The following is a 27,134-nucleotide window of genomic DNA, read 5'->3' on the forward strand; positions in this document are numbered from 1 at the left end:
GTTGGCTGCTTGATGTTTGGACTGAGCTCATTCTTCATGGGATTTGTCTGTTACCAGATGGGGGCTTTTAGTCCAAACAGAAGGTCCCTCTCCTGCTCTCCAAAGCTCCCAAAGAAAGAACCTGCCACCAAAGGTAAACCTGGCTGGTCAGTGTCTTTTCCGTTTTGGATATTTAGTATTAATTCCTGTTTACTCAATAATTCACAGTGTCCTGCATCCTGCTTCCGTTTGCTTTCCACCTGCCATCCCTCAGCGTGGTTTGTGTGAGGAAAGCCCTGGAAGGGCCTGTGAATCCTGTAGTTATTGGTCTGTTTTTCATCTCGTGCTTTGGTTAGAACCTGAGTTTTAGAAAGAGGAAACAGTGGTAGCCACAGCTGCAAAAAGCGACTCCGCTGAGCAGTAAGAAACTTCTGAAGCAGAAGTGATTCTGAAAACGTGTATTGCTCTGAGCAATTGTGTGTTTGAATTTTCCCCTTTTAACTAAAACTTATTTCTGTTAAATAACAGATGGACTGGTGCTGTAAGGACTGGTCAAAGGGCACCAAGCCTAACTGCCCAGCGTGATGACTTTCACACCTGCGTCCAGGCAGGTAGCCTCCGCCCAGATCTAAATGTGGAGCATCCTCACCGGGGAAGCGGCTCCCATCGCCCCGCCCTGGGGGGAGCAGGGCTCCCACCTCCCTCTCCCGCAGGGGCGGCGCTTCCTCTGACGGAGGCGTGCCCTGCGCGCTGCTCTTTTGGGTCTGGCTTCTTTTGCTCAGAAGCACATCAGTGAGCTGTCTCTCCGTGATGGTGGTGTTGAATGGAGTGGTGGATTCTTTTTTATTGTCGTGTGGTGTTTTCATTTCCTTGGCTGCTCAAGCAAATACCATGCAAGGGGCTGACATAAACGATGGAAATTCAGTGGCTCACAGATCTGAAGCTGGAAGTCCAAACAGGCCTCGTCATGGCGATGCTTCCTTTCCAAAGTCTGGCGTTGTGGGGCCGATTGTGGCTAGCCCTGGCCTGGCTCCCTGTCCCAGAGCAGGGCATGTGGCGCCTCCCTGCCCACTCCTGCCTCTTGTGGGTTCCATCCAGCTCGCACTTCCTGCCCTCCATGGCTTTCTGTCTGTCTGTCTGGACGTCATTCTGCTTCTGAGGACTCCAGGAACAGGCCTGAGACCGGCCTGGCTGAGGCGGGAGCACCTTCCCTGGGCGCACCTCATCAGGAGGGCCGCTTACGGCCGTCACACACGCAGGAGCGGATGGTGTGCACCCGTGTTTGGGGGTGCAGCTCCCGGCCCCTGCGCAGTGTCCGTTCTGTGGGCACCATGCGCTCTGCCCGTCCTGTGCTGGCAGGTGTTTAGACTGCTGCGAGTAACACTCTCCGGACATGGTTGTGCTTGTCTTTTGGGGATCCGAGCGCCCCTTTCTGACATAGAATTTCTGTGTCATCTGCTGTATGTGTGTTAGGCTTTAGGACACCAAACACTTTTCCAAATTGGTGCTACCTGTTTACACTCACAGCCCGATAGGAGAGCTCCAGGTACTCCACAATCTCGCCAAGAGGAGGAGGTCTTCTGTAGCATTTATTTTAAAGTCGAGGACTGTGAAAAAGGGTAAAGACAAGCACCTGGCCACTGCTCCTTCATTCATACTTCCGTCCATCAACATGCATGTGTTCTGTTAATTCAGGAGCAGGCTAGGCCACGTAACAAGATGTTCCCAGAGGCAGCGGCTCTACGAGACGGGGTGCATTTCTCTCCTGCAGCCTCCCAGGGCAGGCGGGAGGCTCGCCCCAGCCGTCACCCAGTGCGCCAGGTGCACCCGTGCGTGTGCTCGATGTCATCCCAGGCGTTCCCATTTCCAGCAGGTGCAAAGGGGCCAAGACTTCCCACTGGACTTCCCGCTTAGGGGATTCGGCTTCAGTGGCTGCTCCAACCCTCCACACCTTTTTCCTGCTCGCATTCCATTGGCCCAGTTTTTGTCAGTGACCACACCTGGCTGCAAGGCAGGCTGGGAAATGTATTGCTGAGAGGAAGGAGAGCAGAGAGGTCTCTGTCACAGGTTATTTGCTTTAGTACTTTAAGTATGTTCAAAAGTAGTGTATAAACATTTATCTTTCAGAAATATACCACGTGCAGGCTCCAGCACGGGCATATTTGCTTTAGTGCACTTACGATGTTCAAAAGTAGTATATAAACATTTACCTTTTATAAAAAAGATACCACATTACAGAAAAAATAAACACTCCTTTTTCCTCATACAGTGCCCTCACCTGATCCGAACTGGGGGGACAATTAGGATGAGTTCAGTGTACATACTCCTCGTTCATTTTTAATACTTTTTTTTCATTTTATGTGTGCATCCTATGGGAAAAGTATGTGTGTGTTTATGTTTGTGTTTACATGTATACATTTCTATACTGTGGGTTTCTGGGAAGACATGGAAAGAGCTGGGGGCATCACTTCCATCCTCACCACAAGAAAAAAAACCTGAAAAACTGAAAATCAGCAGCTGCTTTGGGATCCATCAGATAATTGGGTCACAGAGCAAATCCCGCCTTGGGAAGCAGGGAGCTGGGCAGGGCCCGGGAGCACAGCGCTGGGATGGAAACCGCTGCTGCACCAGCCCGCGGAGGCGTGCTGAAAGGGCAGGGGCCAGTTGCTGGGCTGAGGTGGACTTGCCGGATGACGGGAGCTCCCAGAGAGCCAGCCCCACGCGGGTCCTGAGCGCCCCCCACCTGCACGAGTTCCACCTCCAGGGCTCCCCGGGGTCCCCCCGAGGAGCCGGGAGAGAGACCTCCCTGTGCTTTTCTTCTCCTGGAGTGGAGCAGTCGGCATTTAAAAATCCCTCCGGAGCATGCTCCTCACCCAACAAATGCACGGGACATTAGTTCACCAGCGCCTGATCCGTGTGCGGGAGGGAGACACCCAGCCCAGCCCGGGCAGCCTCCCTGCCTCACTGCAGGGGTAACCCAGCCGAGAGGTGCCTGAAGGGGCACGGCCCTGAGAGAAGGACCCCGGGGGGACTGAAATGAGGCACGGGCTCACAGAGCCCCCCAGGTCCACAGGGCACAGGATTAAGGAGCCCCTCACCCCCCCACGCCCACAAGGCACAGAGCCCCCCACGCCCGCAGGGCACAGAGCCCCACACGCCCGCAGGGCACAGAGCCCCCACCCCCCACGCCCTCAGGGCATAGGCTCACAGAGCCCCCCAGGTCCACAGGGCACAGAGCCCCCCCATGACCTCAGGGCACAGGCTCACGGAGCCCCCCCCCCAGGTCCACAGGGCACAGAGCCCCCACCCCCCCACGCCCTCAGGGCACAGGCTCACAGAGCCCCCCAGGTCCACAGGGCACAGGCTTATGGAGCCCTCACCCCCCCACGCCCGCGGGGCTCCTGTGTAACAACGGGCTATAGCTGAGGGCACCGCGGCTCAGCCCTTTGGCAAGCATAGGTCTCAGGAAACTCAGACAAGTTAGGGGGGGAAAACAAGGACACCAGAAGCAGCACGAGTCAGCGCGCCGAGGCGGTGAACGCCCGCTCCCCGCACGGCTGTTGGCCTCCGTGTCTTTTACTGCAGCTTTCAATAACAGCGTGTACAAGGCACACCCAGGGCAAACAGCACAGGCTCCAGGGACAGAGCCCTGCGCCGCAGTCCCTGCGGGTGGGCACCCAGACACCCCTCTGCACCGCTTACCGCTGGCACGCTTGCCCCCGGCCCACCCCACAGCTAACTGGTGACTCGCAGTTCTGAGCATTCGCTACGTCTGCACGACCCCCTTAAGGAAGCGCTCGTCATGATCGCCCTAAGTTACTGCTGAGGAAACTGAGGCACGGGGAGCTTAAGTAACTTGCCCAAGGCCACTCATCCAGAAAGTGGCAGTAAAGATCCCGAGCCGGTGCCTGGCTGCAGGCCAGGGCCTCTCCTCTGCGCCTGCGTCGGGTGTACCGCTGCCGCTGGCTTCTCAATGCAGCGGCCTCACTCCTTAGTGCGAGGAGCCCTGCAGGGGCAGGCGCTTGCCTCTGCCCTCCGCTGTGCTGCGCTCCTCTGCGGAGGCAAGCAGACTGAAGTCATTCAGCCTTTCATTCTCCGGGTAACCCATCAGGTGTCGGACGTGTGACCCTAGGAAAGGTGCCTAAGCGCGTGCAGTGCTGGAAGGAGCACCAGGAATCGTTATCCAGCAGGTTTCCTCACCAAAGTATCCCTGGCACTTTAATTTTGTTCCTTGCTTACTGGACATGAGTCTTAAACCGTACAGTTAGGTATGCAAGAAAGGTCATTTTGTTTTACTTTGCTTTCTGCACCTCAAATTAATTTCCTGCTCTGGCCTTAGTCTGTCTGTCTGGACATTTAGCTTCGGATGTGCTCTGGAGTTGTACCCTGCTCCCTGCCATCATGAGAAGTTTCTGGATAGTGTGCAGTATGGAGAGTGAGAGGAGCTTGTCCACGTCACTTCCCTCGGGGATATCCTGGCCCCCGCAGACCCGGGGATCCAGGTAGACTTCTGCCATGCACGGCCGCAGGCTGGCCCCAGGCTGGGAAAGGCTTCTCTGCCTCACCCCCTGGACGCGCCACATCCCTCCGCGGGATCTTGCTGCGTCTCTCGTCACTCCAGGGAGCCGAGCATTGGGCCTTGCTTCTCAGAAACTTGGAGACTTTGCTCCATGTCCCCAGTCCAGGGACATTTTCAGTCTTGGAGAAAAATCCTTGCCTCTCCAGGTATTTATTTTAGTGACCTCCTGAAAAGCTTGAGCTGTAGGAAGCGTGCCAGCGGGGGAACATGTGAAGGTTGTTTTCCCTGCCACCAACCTCCTCTCAAAAAGGAGGGGCAGTGCTTAGAAGGAAAAGGAAGGCAACAGGGAAAAGCAAACAGATTAATATCTGAAAATGTTGTCTATTCATTAAGAATAACTGAAACCATGCTTAGAGTCCCACTGGTACTAAACTTTGGGAAATTGTTGGGCAATAACTACTATGATTTGGCAGTTTCACTCATGGCTGTATACCAACAGGAAAACACATGCACGAGAATGTTCCTAAGAGCCCTATTTGTAACAGCTAAAATCAGAAATAATTCACATGCCCATCAGCAGCATAATGGATAGACAAATTGTGGCATGGAATATTATGCAACAGTGTCAAGCAAGGCACTCTCTCTACGTGCACGCAGATGGAAGGATCTCACAGGGGACGCGTTGGACCAGAAGTGTACACCCTGTGTAACCCACTGTGGTGCTCAAACACGGGCCAGACCGCTCTGGGATTAGAGGTCAGGAAGTGTACCCCCAGGGGGCAGTCCCCGGGCACGGCAGAGCTCCCGGCACCTGGTGAGGTTCAGCGTCCCCTGCACCGGTTGTGTGAGATTGTGCGCTGTGTGTCAGTTCATCAAAGGACACACTCATTCAGGCATTTTTCTGAATAGTTAAATGTTTATGTAGATGAGATTCATCCTCCATGGTGTGCCTCCTGAGAAGCCGTATTAGTTCTTTTTAAGTCCGGGCCGCGCTGAAGTTTCTTCGGGTTAATGAAAGGCACTGACTCAGGACTGCCCACTTCCAGTGGCCAGTCTTTGTGACTCTCCACTGAATTCAATCACAAAGGGTCCCCCTGCTCGGAGACCATGTCAGGGAAGGCGGTGGCCACAGTCATACCTTTATGGCCATGTCACTGAAGAAAACTTGTTCCTTCAGCAAATGCTTGGTGCTCCTGCTCTCCATCGATAGGCTGCTGGGCACCGGGGATGCTGCAGTGAGTGTGGTGGACTGACAGCTCCTGCTCTCTCAAGCCCACGGTCAGGGGTGGAGAGGAGTAAGCACAGGCGTGCCTCCTTGAGGCAGGAATAGGAGCGTGCGAGCAGGGGTTGGAGTCTGCAGATGGACAGACCCCGAGACGAGACAGACTGTGGTCGTGGTATGGTCGTGTGTTGGTGGGGGACAGTCTCTGATGCGGCAGCCTCTGAGCAGAGTTCCAGTGGTGTGCACATGTGTGGGAGACAAGTCCCGAGGACAGAGGGAACAGCCAGTGCAAAGGCCCTGAGGCGGGCCTGTGGCCAGTGTGTTCGAGGGAAGGCGAGGAGCTCTAGCAGATGAGCAAGAGGGTGTGCCGGGATGTGGGTCAATGAAGCAGGCAAGGACGAGACCGGATGGGGCCAGCAGCTGCCAAGGCTTCACTCAGAAAGAGATGGGCCACCCGGGGCTCTAGCGGAGGGGCGACGTGACCTGTGCCCACGTGAGAGAGCGCGCCGTGGCTGCTGCACGCACTGGGAATCGCAGGGGGTCAGAGTGGAGTCAGATGCTGACTGGGGGGACAGGATGACGGCTTGCCCCAAGTGGGAGTGATGGAGATGGTGCCTGGGTTAAAGTCAGATGCTGTCACTCAGTCGAAGCCAAGGAGAGAAGCAGAGGTGCCCGAGGCGCACAGCGGCAGCTTGGGAGGCGGCGACCCCGGCAGCGCCCGCTCCGTGGCTGCGGACCCCTGCCCCACGGCCAGCCCCGGGACGCCGACGTCCTCATTCCCCGCCTCTGCGTGTCGTCCTGGAGACCAGAGCCCCTTTCTTCAGCACCGGCAATGATTTAGCAAAGGAATCCCCTGTGTGCAGTCCCTTTCTTGTCACAGCCACCAAGGCTGGTTTACCAGCAGGCCCAGCTACCCCTCCTCCAAGCCCAGGTTCTCGCAGCGCAGCGCAGGGCTGATTCCTGAAGTCACGGTCAGGTTCCGGAGTCCAGTGGACTGCAACTAAGGGTTAAAATCGTGTTCTTTTAGCCACTCTTCAGCAGCCTTCTGTTTCTGAAGGAGATTCCTGCAGCGACACCCAGGCCAAATCCTGGGATCCTTCCAGCACCTGCTGGAGCAGCTTCTTCCCCGTCCCCCTCCCACCAGTAGTAGCAGGAGTTCTTTGCTCTCTTCAAGTGCCTTCTTAAGGAGCAAAAACCAAGCAATGGAAAGAAATTGCCTTTCTCTTGAGAAAATGCCCGTCATGCATTACATAAAAGGCATAATGCATTCCAAAGACAAACATCGTTTTATATCAGCCCACGTTAATATGTACATTTCAGAACCAACCATCACTAATCTGTTTCTCTGCCAAGGGAAAGTAGATTTGTCCTAGGGCTGAAAAAATAAGGAAAAATATCATAGTTTCTGTCTGTGTCCTCTGTAGTGCATATAAGCCATGGAATCTCTTGTCCAGGTAATAATGCTTGTTAAGAATTCTTGAACATGTATCACATTAACCAGAAAGTTGAAAAATAGAAAAATGTAAATTTGAAACCTTTGCTTCCTTGGCCTTCATCATTTAAAGTTCATACTTGGCCCAAGAACATTTTTTTTTTTTTTTTTTTTTTCAATGGGACAGTGTTTTGGAGTGTCCTATTGAAATGATGTGATTGTGTGGTGATGCGTTTGTAATGTACAACTGGATGCCGCATATCCAGTTTAAACAACGATTTCAAAATTATCCAATTTAAATAATAATTCCCAAATTCACATAAAAGAAGGATTTCTTATCCTCTGATTACTTCATATTTGGCCTTCCAACATTTTTGTGTTTCCCCTCTTCTCTTCATGGATTTTTCGCATTTGTTCATGAGGCAGGTAAACACATTTATTGTTATAAATACATCTTATGCAAGCCTAAATGTCCCAGGCAGAAATTTCTGTTGAGAGGACTGAAAACACTGAGCAGTAGCAGTGGAGGTAAGCTGGGAAGAGGGCGTTGCTGCTCGGCTCAGCACACGTGGTGCCTGCTGGGCTGTTCACGCAGCAGGTCAGGGAGAATGCCCCTGACGTAAGTCCAAAGTCGTAACACCTACTGCATCCACCACCTTAAGAGCCGTTATTTCATTATTGTCTTTTCCTCCTGTAGGGAAATTTACAGGATTTGCTTTCCTCCATAACTGAAAGAAAGTATAATTACATCTTATCTTTAAAATAAAAGATGCCCAGGGATATAAATGACCAGGATCAAATTAAAAGCAGAAAAACCTCCTTGTCTGATGCTTCCTTTATATCAGGCATCTTATTCTGAAAAAGAGCCGGAATGATGGTAATTCCACACTTCAGGCTGTACCTCTTGCTTGTTCTCTGTTTCATTCCCAGATGTTTGTCCGTAATCTAAGTAAGATTCAGATTCACACAGGTGATGTATTTTAGGAAAAGTATCTTTCAGTCCTGGCCACGTGTGCTTGGTGCAGCATGTGTGCTTCACATCCTGGACCTTACCGTTCCTTAAAAGCATCCTTAGAGGTTCATTCCAGCACCTGCGTGTCATGGGAGGAAATTAGGCTTCCACGAGCCAAGCTTGACTTGCCCAAGTGATATAGCTCTTTCAAGGGTGCAGGTCTCTAAACTCCCAGATGACATGCCCTGTCTGCGAGAAGCAGTGGATCGGAGTTGATCACATGTTGTGCTGTAGCCATGCGGAGTGGGAGCCCCATCCTGTGATGGCTGTAGGATTTAAGTGCGTACTTATGTATAAAGAGCTTATAAGAATGCCTGGTCCCAGGAAGCACCATCTAATGCCAGCGGCTCTGATGACGACGATGGTCATGAAGATGATTCTCAGAACCTCATGCTCAGTAAATGCCTCCTCCAGGATTTGAACAGTTCAAGACAGGACTGGAGCGGAATGCGTTATGATGACAGACCTTCTCAGATCATTAATGTCACAACCACTGTTAACTGCCTTCCCATACCCATTCTTTCCCTCCTTCTGATTTATGGAATCCTGACCCTGTGCAAAGAAATCTCAGGCCCAGTTGGCAACCTCGTTCTTAGACACGGTCTTATGAAACAGTCCCAGGAGGTTTCTGGAAAGGTATTGCTTTTCCAGTGAGGGACCCTCATTTTTCCTGTAGTTCTCCTCTCTCTGAAATAGGGAGGTGGAGCAGCCACTTTGTGACTGTGAGGCCATCACAAGGTGCAGATGCTGAGCATAAAGAGAAAGAGCTACTCTGCGAGTCTACTTCTGGGCTTCTTCCCATGTGAGAAAAATAGGCCATCCCTCTGGGTTGAGTCACATGCAGCCAAATGCCATCTCTAACCAATACACACGGCTGCTGGCTGGTCTGGCTGGGGAGGAGGAGGTCCTCCTGTGGCCAGGTTCATGGGTTCCTGCAAGCGCCCTGGACTACATATAGCAGCTCCCATCCTTCCCCGGAGCGCGTGCTTGTCCTCCTGCTCCGCCCCCCTAGAGCTCGGCAGAGCAGGAGGGGCCTCCAGTGTCAGCTCCATCCTCCGCGCTCTGTGTGGCGTGGGGGATTGACTAAACTTGGTCCAACATCAGTCTCCAGGTGTGCAGACTGGAGACAACTGCAGCCACCTCACGGGGGTCTCTGTGGAATAGAGCAGTTCAAAGACTCAGTCAGCCCAAAGGACAAGCAACAAGAGGAAAAATAGATAAATGGGGCCTCTTCAAAATAGAAAAACACTTTTGTGCTTCAGAGGACTATATCATGAAAGTAAAAAGACAGACTACACAATGGGAGATTTGGAAACCACATATCTGATGAGGGTCTAATATCCAGAATATATAAAGAAATCCTTCAACTTAACAAAAAGAAAAAAATTAAAAACGGGCAAAAGACTTGAATAGATATCTCTGAAGAAGATACAAATAGAAAGCACATGAAAAGATGTTCAACATCATTAGCTATAAGGAAAATGCAAATGAAAACCGAAGTGAGATGCCATGTCACACCCATGAGAATGGCTGCTATTTTTTTTAAAATCATGGAACGCTTCACGAGTTTGCATGTCCTCCTTGCACAGGGGACATGCTAATCTCTGTATGTTCCAATTTTAGTATATGTGCTGCCAAAGTGAGCACTAGAATGGCCACTGTTTTTTTTAAAAAAAAGAAAATTATAGGTGTTAGAGAAGATGTGGAGAAAGAGGAACACTCATCCATTGCCATAAAATGGTGCAGCTGCTGTGGAGCATGGCAGCTCCACAGAAAGTCAAATGTAGAACTACCATATGACCCCGCAGTCCCACTTCTAGGTTTACGCCCCAAAGAACTGAAAGCAGGGGCTCAAATAGACATCTGCCTACAGATGTTCCTAGTGTTCACAGTAGCCAAAAGATGGAAGCAGCCAACTGCCCAACAGCAGATGAATGAATCAGCAACTTGTGGTGTCTACACACAATGGAACGTTATTCATCCAGGGAACAGCATGGAGCTCTGATACACGCGACAACATGGATGCACCTTGAAGACATCGTGGGGAGTGAAATAAGCCAGACACAGAAGTACAAATACCATATCATCTCACTGATGGGAAATAATTAGAGTAAGCAAATTCATAGAGTCAGAAACCAGAATACAGGTTACCAGGGGCCAGGGTGGGGCCAGGGAATGTGGAGTTAATGCTTACATTGTATGGAATTTCTTTTAGGGTGATGGAAAAGTTCTGGTAATGGATGGTGGTGAGAGTCACACAACATTATGAGCATAATTTACTGCACTGAATTATGTATTTGAATGTGGAGAAAAGGGGAAATATTAAGTTGTTATTAGAATAAAAAATTTTTTAAAAATTTTTGGATTGTACAACACAAAAAAAGTCCCTAAGGTAAACTATGGACTAGAGTTCATAGTACAATTATAAAAATATTCTTTCATCATTTGTAACTAATGTACCACACTAATGCAAGGTGTTAATAATAGGGCAGTATATGAGAAATCTGTGTTTTATGAAAGATTTTTCCATAAACCTACAACTTCTCTAGTAAAATAAATAATAAAAAATTAAATTATACCAAATAAAATATATAAAAATAAATAAAAATTTTAAAAATTAAGAAAAAAGAACTCCGTAGGTGCCTGTGCTTGGGTAGCATCAGTAAGTGCCAGCTGTGAACACCACCAGGTGATGGATGTTCCAGAATCATCTCTATTCCTAAACTATGTCAGATAGAAGCAAAGTACCACTGGAGAAACAAAGAGCATGATGGAGAGGTTTCACTGGGTGGGGCAGTACTTTCTTCTTGACTGCCAGGCTCATTATTCTTCTGCACATCTGCTTGTTTCCAGTGTTTTTCAAAGGATATTAAGCCTACCATGTCAATTACCATAAAATCAGGACCAGTACAAACTTCCAATATAATGAGAACAAAGGTAGGGATTAAAAGACACATAAAAAACTCAAGTATAGGCATGTGGGGAAAACAGGAACCCATTATATTGCTGGAGGAATGTAAAAGAGCACAGCCACTTTGGAAAACAATATGGCAATTTCTTAAAAAGTTAAACAAATTTACCTTATGACCCAACAAGTTGACTCCTAAGCATCTCCCCAAGAGAGATGAAATCACGTAGCCCCACAAAGACCTGCACATGAATATTCTTAATAGAGTTATTCTTAATAGCCAAAACCTGAACACATGTGTCCGTCAGCTAGTGGGTGGATGGCAACAGGTGGTCTCTCCAGGCGATGGAAGATTGTGCAGCAATAAAATGGAACGGGCTTCCTATATATGCTTTGACATAGACCAACCTCAAACCATCACGTCCACTGAGAGAAGCAGGCACAAGAGAACACGTTGTGTGATTCCATTCATATGAATGTCCAAGATTGCTAACATGTAGAGACAGATTAGGCGTCACCAGGTGCTGGGCGTGGGAACAGAGACGATGCTAAGCGGGCACAAGGGATCTTCCTGGGTGATGAAAATGCCCTGAAGTTCATGTGTGGTGGTGTTCCACAGCCTAGTAAATTTACTAAAAATCATGGTCATGTACACGTAAATGAGCAAATGAAAATTATGGTAAGTATATCTCAGTAATGTTACTTAAAGAAGAACCTTCAAGGAGTTTCAAAGGGAAGAATTTTTCATGCGCATATGAGATGAATGAATCATTAGAAATACGGAGGAAACCGAAGGATAAGGAGTCAATCACGCAATACATACAAAGTGCCTTTCTTAAGACAAAATCAGAGAAAGACAAGGAAAAGATGATGGGATGGAAGGAGTCTTGAGGGTCACCTCAATATTCATCCTACACTTCTGGTTGAATTCAGGGGGAAAGAAAGACTTCCTTGTGGAATGTAGGCTAAAAACAGTGGGAGTCCTCCTTCGGGAAGTTTTCTCACAGCCCCCTCTTGGTCACAAACAAAGGGTCTTATAAACAGGTTCTTGTAAGGAAATTATCCCTACACAGAGAAACTTCTAGATTTCTTCATCACCACCATCGATCAAGTGTCATTAATACCAAACCTATATAATACTTCCAAAAAACAATAAATGCTTCTTTTCTAAGCTGATAGCAGAAGGCTAGAACAATTTGTGTAATTTCCTAAAAATGTCAAATATTTTCTCAGCCAAAGCTGCCCCAGGAATCCTGCCTTGTAAAGCTGTTAGGAATTGAGGGAATTTCAGAATTATGATTTCTTTGTCCTTAATGAATTTCGTGCTCTCAATCGCTGGGATTGTAAAATGCCTTTTAAAAATTAGGATGCGGCGGTTGTTACTTTCCCTGTTGAAAGTTGAGGTGCACTTCGGTTTCAAGTCAATGGATAGTCCCATAAATAATAGCAGAATTATGTTTAGGAGGACGTTTAGGAAGTAGCGGGTCAGCTCCGTCCACTGGTGGCACCACTGCTTCCCGTCCCCAGCGTCCCCTCCACCCAGGGTAGCGGCCAGCGGACACACTCCCAGAGCCCTTGCCGCACCTGACTCAGCTGTGCGCGCTGTCCCACCCAGCCCTGCCAGGGCTCCAGGCAGCCCCTGCGAATCAGCCGTATTTGGCTTTTGCAATGAAATCCACATGCCAACCCAACCCCACAAGAACTGGGCCCCCCAGTAAGGGCAGCTCCCAGACGCGACAGAAGAGACGCCACTTTCTGTGGCACGACCAGCGCAGACTGAGCTCCCACCAGTGGAAGGGCTGGTGTATTCTGTGACTGACAGTCAGCCGGTTATTCCCGTGTAGCCGCTTTCCTCTTTAATTTAATTCTGATTTGCCAAGTTCTTTTTCATGTTTCCTTCCATGAGAATAAAAAGAAAGGGAATTATTAAATGATATTTCAGATTTAAGAGTAAATCAGCCACACCTGCCTACATGTATGTGTGTGTGTGTGTGATTTCTTTCTAAATTGGGATCAATTTAATCTTTTCACTTAGAAGTATGCTGTGTATATTCTTCCAGATGAATAAATATTTATAGATTGAATTCTTTATTTTTAAATACTTGAATAACAATAGATAGGGAGTTTTACCATAATTTATTCAACTATTCATCTATTGGTAGTCTCTTTCCAATATTTTTATCAGTATAAATAATTCTGTACATATCCTTACTTCCTGGTCATTTTATTTCTGTTAGTGAGATCTCTGGGTCAAAGAATATGTGAATTTTTGATGGTGACAGACATGGCCAGATAAATTTTCATGAAGTTGAAGCAATCCATTTTGCACACTTACATTTGTAAAAAGCAGTTTTTGCCACCAGTCTTCCCAGACCTAGATGTTAGGCTAATTTTTGCTAATTTGATGCAGGATAATGTTATCTTTGTGTTTTATTTTGCATCTACGTGACTACTAATGAGGAAGAGCAATTCTCAGATGTGCACCGGCCTTTTGTACCTGCTCTTCTGGGACTTGCCTGTTTAGATCCCGAGCTCTTTTTTTTTTCCTATCATGTTGTTTGTCTTCTTATCAATTTACAGAAGCTCCTCACCGACCATGCCTATGCAGTATTTTTCTGACTTTAATACTTGAACAGTCTATCCCTATTTTGGTTTTGTTTCTGGAGACTTTCACTAACAAAAATGTTTACACTGTGTGAATGCCCTTTTTGGTCTCCATTTTTGTTTAGGAAGTTTCCACATCCCCACGTATGTAAACCTTTTTAATAGTTACAAACCAGGGCCAGTTGGGAGTGGGAGAGAGAGAAAAGTGGAAAAGCAGTTTTAGCATTGCTCTGTGGTTTGATTAAATGCAATGGGATGTCACTGCTTTTGTAATTTTAAAGTGTCATTAAAAGAAGAAGGGGAGTGGATGTGGCTCAAGTGGTTGAGCTCTGGCCTCCCACATGAGAGGTCCCAAGTTCGGTTCCTGTTGACTCCTGAAAGAACAAAAACAAACAACAAGCAAAACACACAAAAAAAAACAACTCAAAAGCTGATGTGGCTAAGTGGTTGAGTGCCAGCCTCCCACATACAAGGTGGAGAGAGAGAATGAGCGAGAGAGAGAGGAAAGGGGAGGACGGACTACCGCAGCAGCCGCCCTGTCGGCACAGCATTTCTGTCGCACCGTCGCCATCTCCGAGTGGATGATCCTCTGCTGTTGTGGGCTGTCCTGGGCCATTGGCCCTGGGCTCTGCCCCCTGGATGCCGATTGTGTTCCCCCCAGTCATGGCAAGACATGTCTCCAGACACTGACGCCCCTCGGCGGGCAGGTGGATGCAAACCATGCCAACTCCGCTGGATGCAAACCACTGGATTATGCAGTTGATTAATGGAATAAACAAAAACCTTTGGTCATCTCAAACATGCTGACTAAAATGGCTGATAAAGTTTCATGTTTTCCAGATTTTTAAAAGAGATGAATAGTTCAACGAGGAACAGGCTGAGAATTTCCTTAGCAAGATAAAGGCTATATGCCCCCCGCCAACTGCACCAAAGCGCATACCCGATGGTCAAATAGTGACACTGGGAACATTCCTGGGCTATTTCACCAGCCGAGAGCTTGGCATCGGGTGCTGTGCAAGGTGGCAGTTGTGTTGTGTGACTTTAGCTGAGAGCGGGTCCCGAGGGAGGCGGCGAGCAGGACCGTCCCGGGCTCCGCCTGGCCGCCTGGCTGGCAGGTCATGGCAGGGGGCTGACACGGGGCTCTGTGGCTCCCGTGGGGCTCTGATGGTGGAAACATGAGCCCTAGCCCAGCAGGGGGGGGCTCTCCTTCCTCTCGTGGCTGCCCCCTGGCCTCAGGCTTTCCTCCTGCTGGATTCCTCATTTATTTGACAGGTCGATGAGGCTCTGCACCGGTAACTGTGCTTCCCTATTTTTGAGGTTGTTTGGAACTGGACAGAACTCACAAAGATGGAGCTTGTCAGAAGCAGTGCGGGTGTGGAAGCTGATGGGCAATTATTCTTACAAATGACAGGAGCCCAGAAAACCCCAAAACCTGTAATAATTGGAACTGAACTTCAGAATGCTGCTTGTGATACTTGAGTAGAAGATACAGGACCTTGGCGGGGACATGTGTGCTGGCACTGGCCACGGCACACCTTTCCCTGCGCTGGCACAGCCTCAGAATCCTTCTCAACACAGGTCTCCTAGAAACCAGTAGCCACTCAAGATGGAACTAATTTGCCCAACTTGCCTTCAATTTATGTCCAAAATAATTGTAATTCCCTAAGTTCATTTTGATAATATATGAGCTATAGTAAAGGATGACAGAAAATTAGCTCATCACCCCCCAAAATTAGCCACAAATGATTCCCTCAGAAAACAGTTTACATTTTTTTAAAAAATTGAGATACGACTATCTAAAATCTCTAAATACCTCTAAAACAAAAAGCATTTATTACTTGGCATTTTGCCGTCACACAGCTGCCATCTGCTCCAGCGGGCTAGGACTTAACCAAGTGAGTGGAGAAACCACGTTTAGTCTTATCCAAAGGAAATTGTATTTAAGATTGGTTCTCTTAGTTCTAAGGAGAAAATACAACTTGAGGTAGCTTAGCCATAAAAGGTAATATTAGTGATTCTGCTTCCGGGCAAAGCTTTCGCAATCCCCTTCAACGATGTTTTAAGAACAGGTCCCCATCTCTTTCGCCATCTCCCCTTAGGAGAGGTCTCAGTCCCTAAGCTGCTTGCCCCGCCCCTGCTACTCTCTTGACTGCACCTGTCTCCCCACATAGTGACAAAATACTTGCAACTGTGCCTGCACATGCATGCTTAGCACGTCCAGGAGAGGAAGAAACTCTCTTCAGGTGGTCCCTTGGAGTGTCACACTGACCAAAACGGGGTCACACCCCTAATCCTGACCCCTCACAGCCAGTGCTGATTGGCAGACGTGGGCACTGTGGAAAGAAATAGCTTTCCTTTCACTTGTTGTGGCTGTCTTCCCAAGTCTCACCCCCAGGAGCGTGGGGAAGGCATGGTTACCCAAGGAAATACAAGAACGAGTCTATATTAGTTTGCTAGGGCTGCTGAAACAACTTGCTACAAAACAGAAATTTATTCTCTCATGGATCTGAAGACCTGCAGTCCCCAGTCAGTGTCTGCAGGGTCACACCCTGTGTAGGGTCCAGGGAAGAGTCCTCCCACTCATGCCACTGAAGGTCTAGAGAAGAGTCCTCCCTTCCTCGCCCCTGAAGGTCTGGGGAAGAGTCCTCCAACCCACGCCCCTGAAGGTCTAGAGAAGAGTCCTCCCGCCCACGCCCCTGAAGGTCTAGAGAAGAGTCCTCCCTTCCTCGCCCCTGAAGGTCTAGAGAAGAGTCCTCCTGCCCACGCCCCTGAAGGTCTAGAGAAGAGTCCTTCCACCCACGCCCCTGATGGTCTAGAGAAGAGTCCTCCCGCCCACGCCCCTGAAGGTCTAGAGAAGAGTCCTCCTGCCCACGCCCCTGAAGGTCTAGAGAAGAGTCCTCCCTTCCTCACCCCTGAAGGTCTAGAGAAGAGTCCTCCCTTCCTCGCCCCTGAAGGTCTAGAGAAGAGTCCTCCCTTCCTCGCCCCTGAAGGTCTAGAGAAGAGTCCTCCTGCCCACGTCCCTGATGGTCTGAGGAAGAGTCCTCCTGCCCTCACCCCTGAAGGTCTAGAGAAGAGTCCTCCTGCCCACGCCCCTGAAGGTCTAGAGAAGAGTCCTCCTGCCCACGCCCCTGAAGGTCTAGAGAAGAGTCCTTCCACCCACGCCCCTGAAGATCTAGAGAAGAGTCCTCCCTTCCTCGCCCCTGAAGGTCTAGAGAAGAGTCCTCCTGCCCACGCCCCTGAAGGTCTAGAGAAGAGTCCTCCTGCCCACGCCCCTGAAGGTCTAGAGAAGAGTCCTTCCACCCACGCCCCTGATGGTCTAGAGAAGAGTCCTCCCGCCCACGCCCCTGAAGGTCTAGAGAAGAGTCCTCCTGCCCACGCCCCTGAAGGTCTAGAGAAGAGTCCTTCCACCCACGCCCCTGATGGTCTAGAGAAGAGTCCTCCCGCCCACGCCCCTGAAGGTCTAGAGAAGAGTCCTCCCTTCCTCGCCCCTGAAGGTCTAGAGAAGAGTCCTCCCTTCCTCGCCCCTGAAGGTCTAGAGAAGAGTCCTCCCTTCCTCGCCCCTGAAGATCTAGAGAAGAGTCCTCCCTTCCTCGCCCCTGAAGGTCTAGAGAAGAGTCCTCCTGCCCACGTCCCTGATGGTCTGAGGAAGAGTCCTCCTGCCCTCACCCCTGAAGGTCTGGGGAAGAGTCCTCCCTAGCCGCTTCCAGCCTCTGGGCGTTGCCGCCCTCCCTGGTGCTCTCGGCCTCCGTGGTCGCATGGCACTCTCTCTGTGCGTGTATTTGCCTTAGCTTCTCATAACCTTCTCCTAAGGCCACCAGGCACTGGATTTCGAGCCTACCTCATTGTCTAACTAATTACATCTGTAACCTAACTAATTATATGTATAAAAACCCTATTTCCAAATAAAGCCACATCCTGAGGCCCAGGTGTCCATGAAGGGGTGGGGGTGGGGCCATTCAACCCGCTTCAGAAGGGAAATAATAATAGTAACTGCCTTAAGCCAAACAGGACCCCCTCTAAGCTCAGAGTTACCTTGACTGCACCTGACAGTTAACCAAGGGCAGAGTTCTGACCTCCCCAAAGAAGAGTCAGACTTGCCCAGGAGAGGAGTGGGGACAGATGCTGGGAAGCTAGCCAGTCTGTCCACCACTAGCTCAGTGTCCGACCACCAGACTGACCAACACCGGTGTCCTTGGAGGCAGCTGCTGCTTACGTCCTCGGCCACCCGCGTGTTCTTCGTGACTCCACAGGGAACAAGATGGAGAACAGCACTGCCTGGCGCACGAGGACGCAGGCAGAGGCAGGGCTCGGCCCTGCCGTGGGCAGACAGCGTTCCACATGGAGGCTGGGCAGCAGGTGTCTCCTGGGAGGCAGCTCCAGGGTCCGGGACACTGCTGGCAAGTGGCTTCCATCTCTGGCAGCAAATGTAAAGTATCTGTGAGCACTCGCTTGTGTTTCTCGTATATAATGTTATCAGTCAAATCACAGGGATAGGATTCTTTTCTGCTTTGGCATTTTTCTACCCAAAATGGTCTCTCTCACAATCTGAGGAGGTCAGGAAAAAAAATCCATTTACAATCGCAACTAAAAGAATCAAGTATTTAGGAATAAACTTAATCAATGATGTAAAACATTGTATTCAGATAACTACATTGCATTGCTAAAAGAAATTTTAAAAGACCTAAATAATTGGAAGAACATTCCATGCTCACAGATCGAAAGACTAAATATCATTAAGATGTCAGTTCTACTCAAATTGATATACAGATTGATTGCAATCCCAATAAAAACTCCACCAGCAGTTTTTAAACAAATAGAAAACACAATTATCACATTTATTTGGAAGGATAGGGCCAGATAGTCAGAAAAGTGAAGTTGGAGGACTTTAAATCATATTACCTACCTACAGTGTGTAAAAACAGCATGGTACTGGCATAAAGATAGACACATTGGCCAATGGAACTGAATTCATGGTTGAAAAACAGACCCTCACATCTATGGTCAAGTGGTTTTTGACAAGCCTGTCAAACCCACCCAGCTGGGACAGAAGAGTCTATTAAATAAATGGTGCTGGTAGAACTGGATATCCATAGCCAAAAGAAAGAAAGAAGACCCCTATCTCATACCTTATATAAAAATTAACTCAAAATAGTTCAAAGATGTAAATATAAAAGCTAGAACCATAAAGCTCCTAGAAGAAAATGTAGGAAAATATCTTTAAGACCTGGTGATAGGTATTGCATTCTTAAAATTTACACTGAAAGCACAAGCAACAAAAGAAAGCATGGATAAACGGGATCTCCTCAAACTTCAGTGATTCAAAGACCTTCATCAAGAAGTGAAAAGGCAGCCGATTCACTAGGAGAAAATATACCATATATCTGGTAAGGGTTTGATTTCCGCTCTATGTAAAGAGATCACACAACTCACCAATAAAAGAGCAAGCAATCCAGTTAAAAAATGGACAAAAGACTTAAGCAAACATTTCTCCAAAGAAGAAATATAAATTGCCAGAAAGCACCTGAAAAAATGTTCCATAGCACTAGCTATTAGGGAAATGCAAATTTAAACAGCAATTAGATATCATCTCACACTTGATACAATGTCCATTTTTTAAAAGTCAGAAAACAATAAGTGCTGGAGAGGATGTGGAGAAATAGAAACACTCCTTCACTGTTGGTGGGATTATAAAGTGGTACAGCCTCTGTGGAAGACAGTTTAGTGTTTCCTCAGGAAGCTAAATATAGAACTGCCATGTGATCCAGCAATTTCTCTAGTAGGAATATCCAGAAGAACTGAAAACTGTAACACAAACAGGCATCTGCACACCGACGTTCATAGCAGCATTATTCACAATTGCCAAAAGATGGAAACAACCCAAGTGTCCATCTACCAGTGAATAGATAAACAAAATGCGGTATATACATGCAATGGAATACCATGCTGCAGTAAGAAGAAATGGTATTGGAACACATATGGTAACATGGATGACTCTTGAAGACATTACGCTAAGTGAAGTAAGCCAGACACAAAAGGACAAATATTGCATGGTCTTACTAATACGAGTTAATATAAAGAATAAATGTATGGAGTTAAAACCTAGAGTATGGATTATTACGAGATAGGAGGGCTGAGAAGGAGTACTGAAGCTTAAGGTATGTGGAAGTTTTAATTAACTATAAAAATATGGAAATGCATAAAGTTGATGGTAACACATTATAATGAGTAGCAGCTGGTTTATAAATGGGATTGTGACTGAAGAAGATGGTCTAAGGATGTATTAAATGTCAATCGAAAGAAAGCTAGAGAGTAAAATAGGGACTGAAAATCAGAGAATTGTGGTTAATGGTTACAAATGCAAGAATATCCTCCTGTGAACTAGAATGGACATACGGCACTCTTGCAAAGTGTTGGGAATGTGGAGAAGCATGGGAAAAATATAATTTAACCTATGGACTATAGTTACCAGCAATACTGTAATATTCTTGCATCAGTGCCAAAGATGCACTGTGTTAAGAATAGGGGAGTATGGAAAAAATTTGCCAAATGTACACTATGGACCATAGTTAATGGTGATACTATCTCATAATCTATAACAAATGTTCCACCATGGTGTGTGTATTGGTGAAGGGGTGTTATTTGGGAATTCTACACAGGTGCATGATTGTTTTGTAAGTTCACAACTTCTGTAATAAAAAGATATTTTTAAAAATGGTCTCTGTCCAGTCAGTCCTTTTGGTGGCAGAAGGAGGGAGTAACTGCCAAGAGAAGTTAAATACAAGAGTCTTTCTTTCATTGTCCTCACATACAGTTATTGAGTCCCTACTCTGTGCTAGGGAAACAATGAGCCGCAAAGGCCCTCCCTTCCGTCATAATGATTTCAATATTGTCAGGGTGATGGGCATCAAACATCATCACAAGAACAAACATCTCATTTCAAATTGTGGTAAATGCTAAGAAGAAACTGTGCATGGCGTCCGTAGTGGGAGCAAGGGCATCCAAATGGCCGCAAGCGCGCGGTGGGGGCTCTCGTGAGAGCTGAGCGGGAGGTGGCCGGCCGAGCTTTTGACCCTTCCCAGTGAAGCATGAACACCGGTGACCTCATTTCTGCGAGTGGGTTGTGTTCTTCCTGGGCATGTGGACAAGGGTTTCCCTCCATCTGGAAGCTCTTTTCCGAGTGCCTGTCGAGGGTAAGGCATTGCTTCATGGCCAGCTGGGAGGTGTCGAGGACTTAATTCATATGACGTTTCATGGAAGAAGTAATGACTCCTCTCTGGCTATATCCGTAGCTCACTGTCCAGACCTGTACTAGAGCATTTACTGTATTGTTTGATGGTCTGCCTCCGAGAGTAGATAGAGTGTAAACTCTCCAAGGTCAAGGAAAGTGGTTCTCATTCAGTTTGTACTTAGTGAAGCACTTGACATGTTGTAATAGATACATGTGGCCTGGAAAGCTTGGGGAATGTATTGTCATTCTCAAAAGACTAATATTCCTAGAAGGATGCTTACTGAAAAAAGGGATTTATCTAACTCTCACTAATACATAGTGCCTGTTTCTCTTTTTATAGAAATTTTCACTCTCAAACTAATAATATTAACTCTCCAGGAAAGTGTATTACTTATACGTTGGTTGACTGTGTCGGAGAAACTGGACTACTGTAGTTTAACCTAAAAGGGGATATTTTGCTCACAAAAATGAGTGTCGATGAAGACTGCCCCGGCTGTGAGCCACGTGCAGCTTGCCTGGAGTCTCGGGCTCCCCCTCTGAAAGGCAGCTTTCTTCCGCAAAGCTTCAAGGCAGCTCTTCCACCTCCCTCTTCTCTCTAAGAAGAGCACAGAAGGGGCAGTAATTTTATCAGGAAAATGAAATGTGTTCAGAATGCCCAGCAGACTTACACATTTTAAAATATTAGGCAAAATTGTGCCATAAACTCCCATAAACCTAAGAGGACAGTTTTGTTTTTGTTAAGCTATGTTCATTGCCAGTTTGAACAAAATTCAGCTTCTTTTTAGTAAGGGGGAAAGGAGAAATGGAAATTGGATAGGCAACTAGCAGTGTCTTCCACAGAGGGTTCCTTAATATTACCAATCGATTTATTTCAGCAGTCCAGGCTTTGGTAAAGAAGCCTCGTCATAGTTTAAGGTCAGGGATATAGACTATCTGAACAAGCAATGAGTGGATTTTGTAAATGTTAACAGATAAATATTTTGTTTTTCAGAATGGCTTTGAAATGGATTATCATCATTGTAAATTATTGATAGACTAATTTTCAAGCCTATGAGCAAAAAGATGGTTTATTACAGTACTATATTTTGGTGGAATTTTCATCGGATATTTCTAGTTTAAGAAGAAGGATTAAACACACAAAATTACCTCTTACCCTGCCAAGATATCACATAAAATATTGAAAAGAATTGAAAATTTCCTCTATAGTGAAACATTAGGAGTAAGGACATTTAAGAAGAGTAGATCCCAAAGAATTTCTGGAAGAAGGAAAGTTCAGGAAAGAGTGAAAGTTGATGTAGCAGGTCGAAGGCAGGCAAAACTCAAAGCCATTTGTCCCTCAGAAGGCCACAGAAACTTAGGAATCAGAATTAACAGGTATAGTGGGAAGCAGGTGTTAGAAAAACTAATTAATTGAAAATAGGGGGATTTGCTAATGGTAGGAACAAACAGACGTCCTTTCTCTCCCTGGCCATTCAGCATTGTGTCATGATATTAGTCCATCCAGTTAGACAATTGGAAGCAATTAGATGCTTAAGAGTGGAGAAGGAAGAAGCAAGGCAATCTCTCTTGCTGGTAATGTAATGATGCATGCAGAAACCGCTAAGGAATCAATGGGAAAAACTAATAAAAGAGAAAATAATAATTAATTAAAATGGGATTTATAAAAATAAGTCTTTATATACTTATAATTATATATGCAAACAAAAAAATGGTTAGCAAGGGAAGAACCCACTTCAAATAGCATAGATAGGTAGGTAGGTAGATAGATAGATAGATAAAAGTATAAAATACATAGGCATAAACTTAACAAAAACTATCCAAAACATAAATGTAGAAAATATAAAACACTCTTAAATGTCCCAAAACAACAGTACAGAGGAACTGTTAATATCATAAAGATGTCAGCTTTCCTTAAGGTAATATATAAATTCGATGCAATCCCAATGAAATCACCATCAGATTTCTTTTTTCTGGAGCTAGACAAGCTGCTCTAAAAGTACAATAGGGGTAACATGGGGGCATTTTGGGGACGTTGGAATTGTCCTGCATGATACTGCAATGACAGATACAGGCTGTTATACATTTTGTCAAAACCTATAAAATTGTGCAGGGCAAAGTGTAAACTATAATGTAAACCATAGTCCATGGTTAGTAGCAGTGTTTCAATATGTGTTCATCAATTGTAAAAATTGAACCATACTAATGAAAGATGTTATTAATGGGGAAAAGTGCAGGAGTGGGAGAAGGTGGGGTATATGGGAATCCCATATATATATTTTTTTCTCTCTTTATTTTTTTTTAAATGTTACATTAAAAAATATGAGGTCCCCATTACCCTCCACCCCCTCACCCCCTTCCTCCACATCCACAACCTCCTTCATCATCATGGGACATCCCCTGCATTTGATGAATGTATTTTGGAGCACTGATGCACCACAGGACTTGGAGTTGTCTTGGGTGGTACTGCAGGGACAGATGCTGGACATTGTATGTCCTGCCATGCCCACTGGGTGGACCGGGGGAGAGTGAAAACTACAGTGTAAACCATTGTCCCATATATTTTTGATGTAACATTTATGTAATCTAAAGCTTCTTTAAAAATAAAAATATAAAATAAGGAACATTTATGCTTTTGGAAAACAGTTTGGCAGTTTTTCAAAAAGTTAAACATCGAATTACCATATGACCTAGAAATTCCACTCCTAGTTATTTAACCAAAAGAATTGAAAACAGGAACTCAGGTATTTGTACACACATGTTCATAGAGGCCTTATTCACAATTGCCAAAAGCTGGAGACAACCCAAATGGCCATCAGTGGTTGAATGGATGAATGGATTAGCAAAAAATATAATTCAGCCATAAAAAGGAGTGAAATTCTGATACATGCTACAGTGTGGGTGTACCTAGAAAACATTATGCTAAGTGAAAGAAGCTGGGTACACAGGGACAAATATGTATGATTCCACTTAAATAACATACCTATTAGTGATAGAGACTCATCTATAGAGACAGACAGTAGATTATAGTTACCGGGGAGGGTATGGGAATTTATTGCTTAATGGGTACAAAGTTTCTTTTTTTTTTTTAATTTCTCTCCCCTTGCCCTCCCCCCCTTGTCTGTTCTCTGTGTCCATTCATTGTGTGTTCTTCTGTGTCCACTTATGTTCCTTTGCAGTGGGAATCTGTGTCCGCTTATATTCTTTTGCACTGGGAATCTGTCTCTTTTTGTTACATCATCTTGCTGCATCAGCTCTCCGTGTGTGCGGCGTCACTCCTGGGCAGGCTGCATTTTTTTCGCATGGGGTGGCTCTCCTTGCAGGGCGCATTCCTTGCGTGTGGGGCTCCCCTATGCAGGGGACACCCCTCTGTGTCATGGCATTCCTTGCGCGCAACAGCACTGCGCATGGGCCAGCTCATCACATGGGTCAGGAGGCCCTGGGTTTGAACCGCAGATCTCCCATGTGGTAGGCGGATGCTCTATCAGTTGAGCCACATCCGCTTCCCCAAAGTTTCTTTTTAGGGTGATGGAAAAGTTTTGATAATGTGCAATGGTGATGGTGGCACAACATTGTAAATGTAATTAATGCAACTGAATTATACACTTAAAATGGCTAAAAATGCCAAAATTTATGTCATGTTTTACATATATATAATATTACCTTAAAAAAATACATTTAGAAGAACAAGCAAGAGAAGAGGTAGACCTACCGGATTTTTTAAATAACAGCTTTATTGATACTAAGTTACATGCCATAAAAATCACCCACTTAAAGTGCCATTGGATGGTTTTTACTATATTCATAGATATGTCCGACCATCAGCACAGTAAATTTTAGAACATTTCATCACCTCCAGAAGAAACTCTGTACCCCTTAGCTGTCACCACCTCCCTTGTCCCACCCCTCAGCGCCTTCTTCCAGCCAGAAGGACCCGCTGGTCCACTCTGTCCCTGCAGGTGTCGCTGTTCTGGACATTGCACACAAACGAAGCCATGCGGTATTGGCCTTTGGTGTCTGACTTCTCTCAGGGAATGGAATGTTTTCACAACTCATCATGTCATATCATGGATCAGAATTTAAACTCTTTTCTTGTCAAATAGTATTCTCTGGTAGGAATATGTCATATTTTTGTTTATCCATTTGCCAGTTGTTGGACATTTGGGTTGTTTCACCCGTTGGCTATTATAAGTAATGATGCTAAAAGACCTACCAGACATTAAAACATATCAAACTTAAAGCAGAATTGTAGTCTTGGTACATAAATAGAGACCAACCAGTAGATCATGATAGAAAATTCAAAAGGACACTCAGTGCCATAATGAAAGGCAGTTTAAGGGACAGGTAGCATCACATATCAGTGGAGGAATGATGGACATTTGGTAAGTGGTTTTGAAATAGCAGGATAAGCATATGAAAATGATAAAAGTGGATCTGTTATTCACATAGAATACCAAGATAAATAACAATTCATCAGAGATTTAAATGTAAAATCAAAGTAAAATGAAACGGTAAATACCAATACTAGAAGATATTATGGGTAAGTTACTCCATGTTATGTAAGGAAAACTCTTCTAACTATGACACAAGTTTCAGAAAGAAAAGATAAATATGATTACATATATAAATGTATGCATGGGAAAACAACATAAGGGGAAAATAAAAATAACACACAAAGGAAACTATCTGCAAAGTAGAATCTATGTCATTAGGACATAGGAGCCTTTAAAACAGGAGAAGAAAAATATCAATAACCCTATGGAAAAATTGTCAGAGATGTAAACAGTTTGCAGTAAATAAAAACCAAATGGACCTAAATCATATAGCATGCCCAATCTTGCTAATAAAGTGCAAATTTTAAATGTTCAATGATTACCATGTCTCACCTGAGAGACTAATAAAAATCCGACAGTTTCACAGCATTCTTTACTGGCATGACTGTTACATTTCTGCTGAATGCAGAATGATACTGCTCCTATAGAGAAGAATTTGGAAATACCAAATAAACATGCATTTACCCTTTGACCACCAATTCCACATCAAGGAATCGCTCTCAATTATATGCTGTCAAATATATATAAGCATGTCTGCACAAGACTATTGCATGATTGTGTGTAATAGCAAAAGAGTAGAGCCATCCAACTGTACATCAGGATAGAATTGATTGAATATACTATGGTACATACATACAATGGCATACTACGCAGTTGTCAAAAGGAATGGGGGTTCCTCCTGTATGCTGCTGTGGAATGAGCTGCAGAAGGGTATGTTGTTAAGTAAAAGCAGCATGGCTGAGAAAAGTGTATTTATTCAAGATAGGAGAAGGAAGAGAAGGGAATATGTGTGTATGTGTGTCTATATGTGTGTGTGTGTATAATAGGAATATAAAAAATAAAAGTAAAGAAAAAGTCATCTATAGGGACTGGAAGGAAATAGGATGGAAATACAGCGATAAAATAGAATTCTGGATACATTGTTTTCTATATTTAACTTATAAAACACAATCCCTAAATAGGTAGAGAAAAATTTCAAAATAAATGCATTTACCTGAGTATGTAATCGGTGGCATAACCACACAGAAAGGAACTTGGAATTTAACTGTCCATCCCTTATAGAATATACTTTGTATTCAAATATAACTGCAGGAATAATTTTATTGTTTTTAGCAATCATTTTTTTTTTATTGTAGTGTAGGCGCTATTTTTCTGAGACTGATATGTAAGTACTGAGGAGTAAAGCAAACGAGTAGACATATTTATATGACAAAGAATTATGATTTTCAGCATGGGAAAAATGAGGAACAGGTGCAAAAATATCTGTCGTTTTCAATTTGAACTCTTAGATAAGTAAGAATGCTGGTATAATTTATTTTTTTAAGAAATTCATTTGCTAACTGTCAACTGAAAAAGCCTGCGTGCAGTGGCATACATCACAATACAGTACACATCTCTAGTATACAAATTTTGGTTTCTAAATACCTTTTTCCATTAAAAGAGCCTCGAGATCCTTAAAAAAAAGTGTCTGTTTCCACTTCTGGGGCCGGGAATAAGCAAGTTGAATCTGAAATAAGGATGCTGCTAAACGTGACTAGGTTTGCATTAGGGGCTCACGGGCCATGTGACAGTTCCCACTTGGCAAAGCCAGACAAAGGACCTCAATAAGGATATCATACAGTGGATCGAAAACATTAAATACGTGTAAAGCAGTATGTTTATAATAATACTTTGAAAAAT

The 27,134-nt window shown here is 45.6% G+C and overlaps 1 protein-coding gene and 1 non-coding gene across 2 annotated transcripts in view; one reads left to right on the top strand and one right to left on the bottom strand.

The window, feature by feature from the left end:
• Positions 1-27,134, top strand: part of TMEM132D (transmembrane protein 132D) — a 707,326-nt gene that overhangs the window by 413,745 nt on the left and 266,447 nt on the right. The gene's annotated exons all lie outside the window — the stretch shown is intronic.
• Positions 9,709-9,811, bottom strand: LOC111762524 (U6 spliceosomal RNA). Its single transcript, XR_002795630.1, has one exon. It is a non-coding gene; the product is annotated as a U6 spliceosomal RNA (small nuclear RNA).

Source organism: Dasypus novemcinctus, chromosome 19 (genome assembly GCF_030445035.2).
Source record: "Dasypus novemcinctus isolate mDasNov1 chromosome 19, mDasNov1.1.hap2, whole genome shotgun sequence".
Lineage (NCBI taxonomy): Eukaryota > Metazoa > Chordata > Mammalia > Cingulata > Dasypodidae > Dasypus > Dasypus novemcinctus.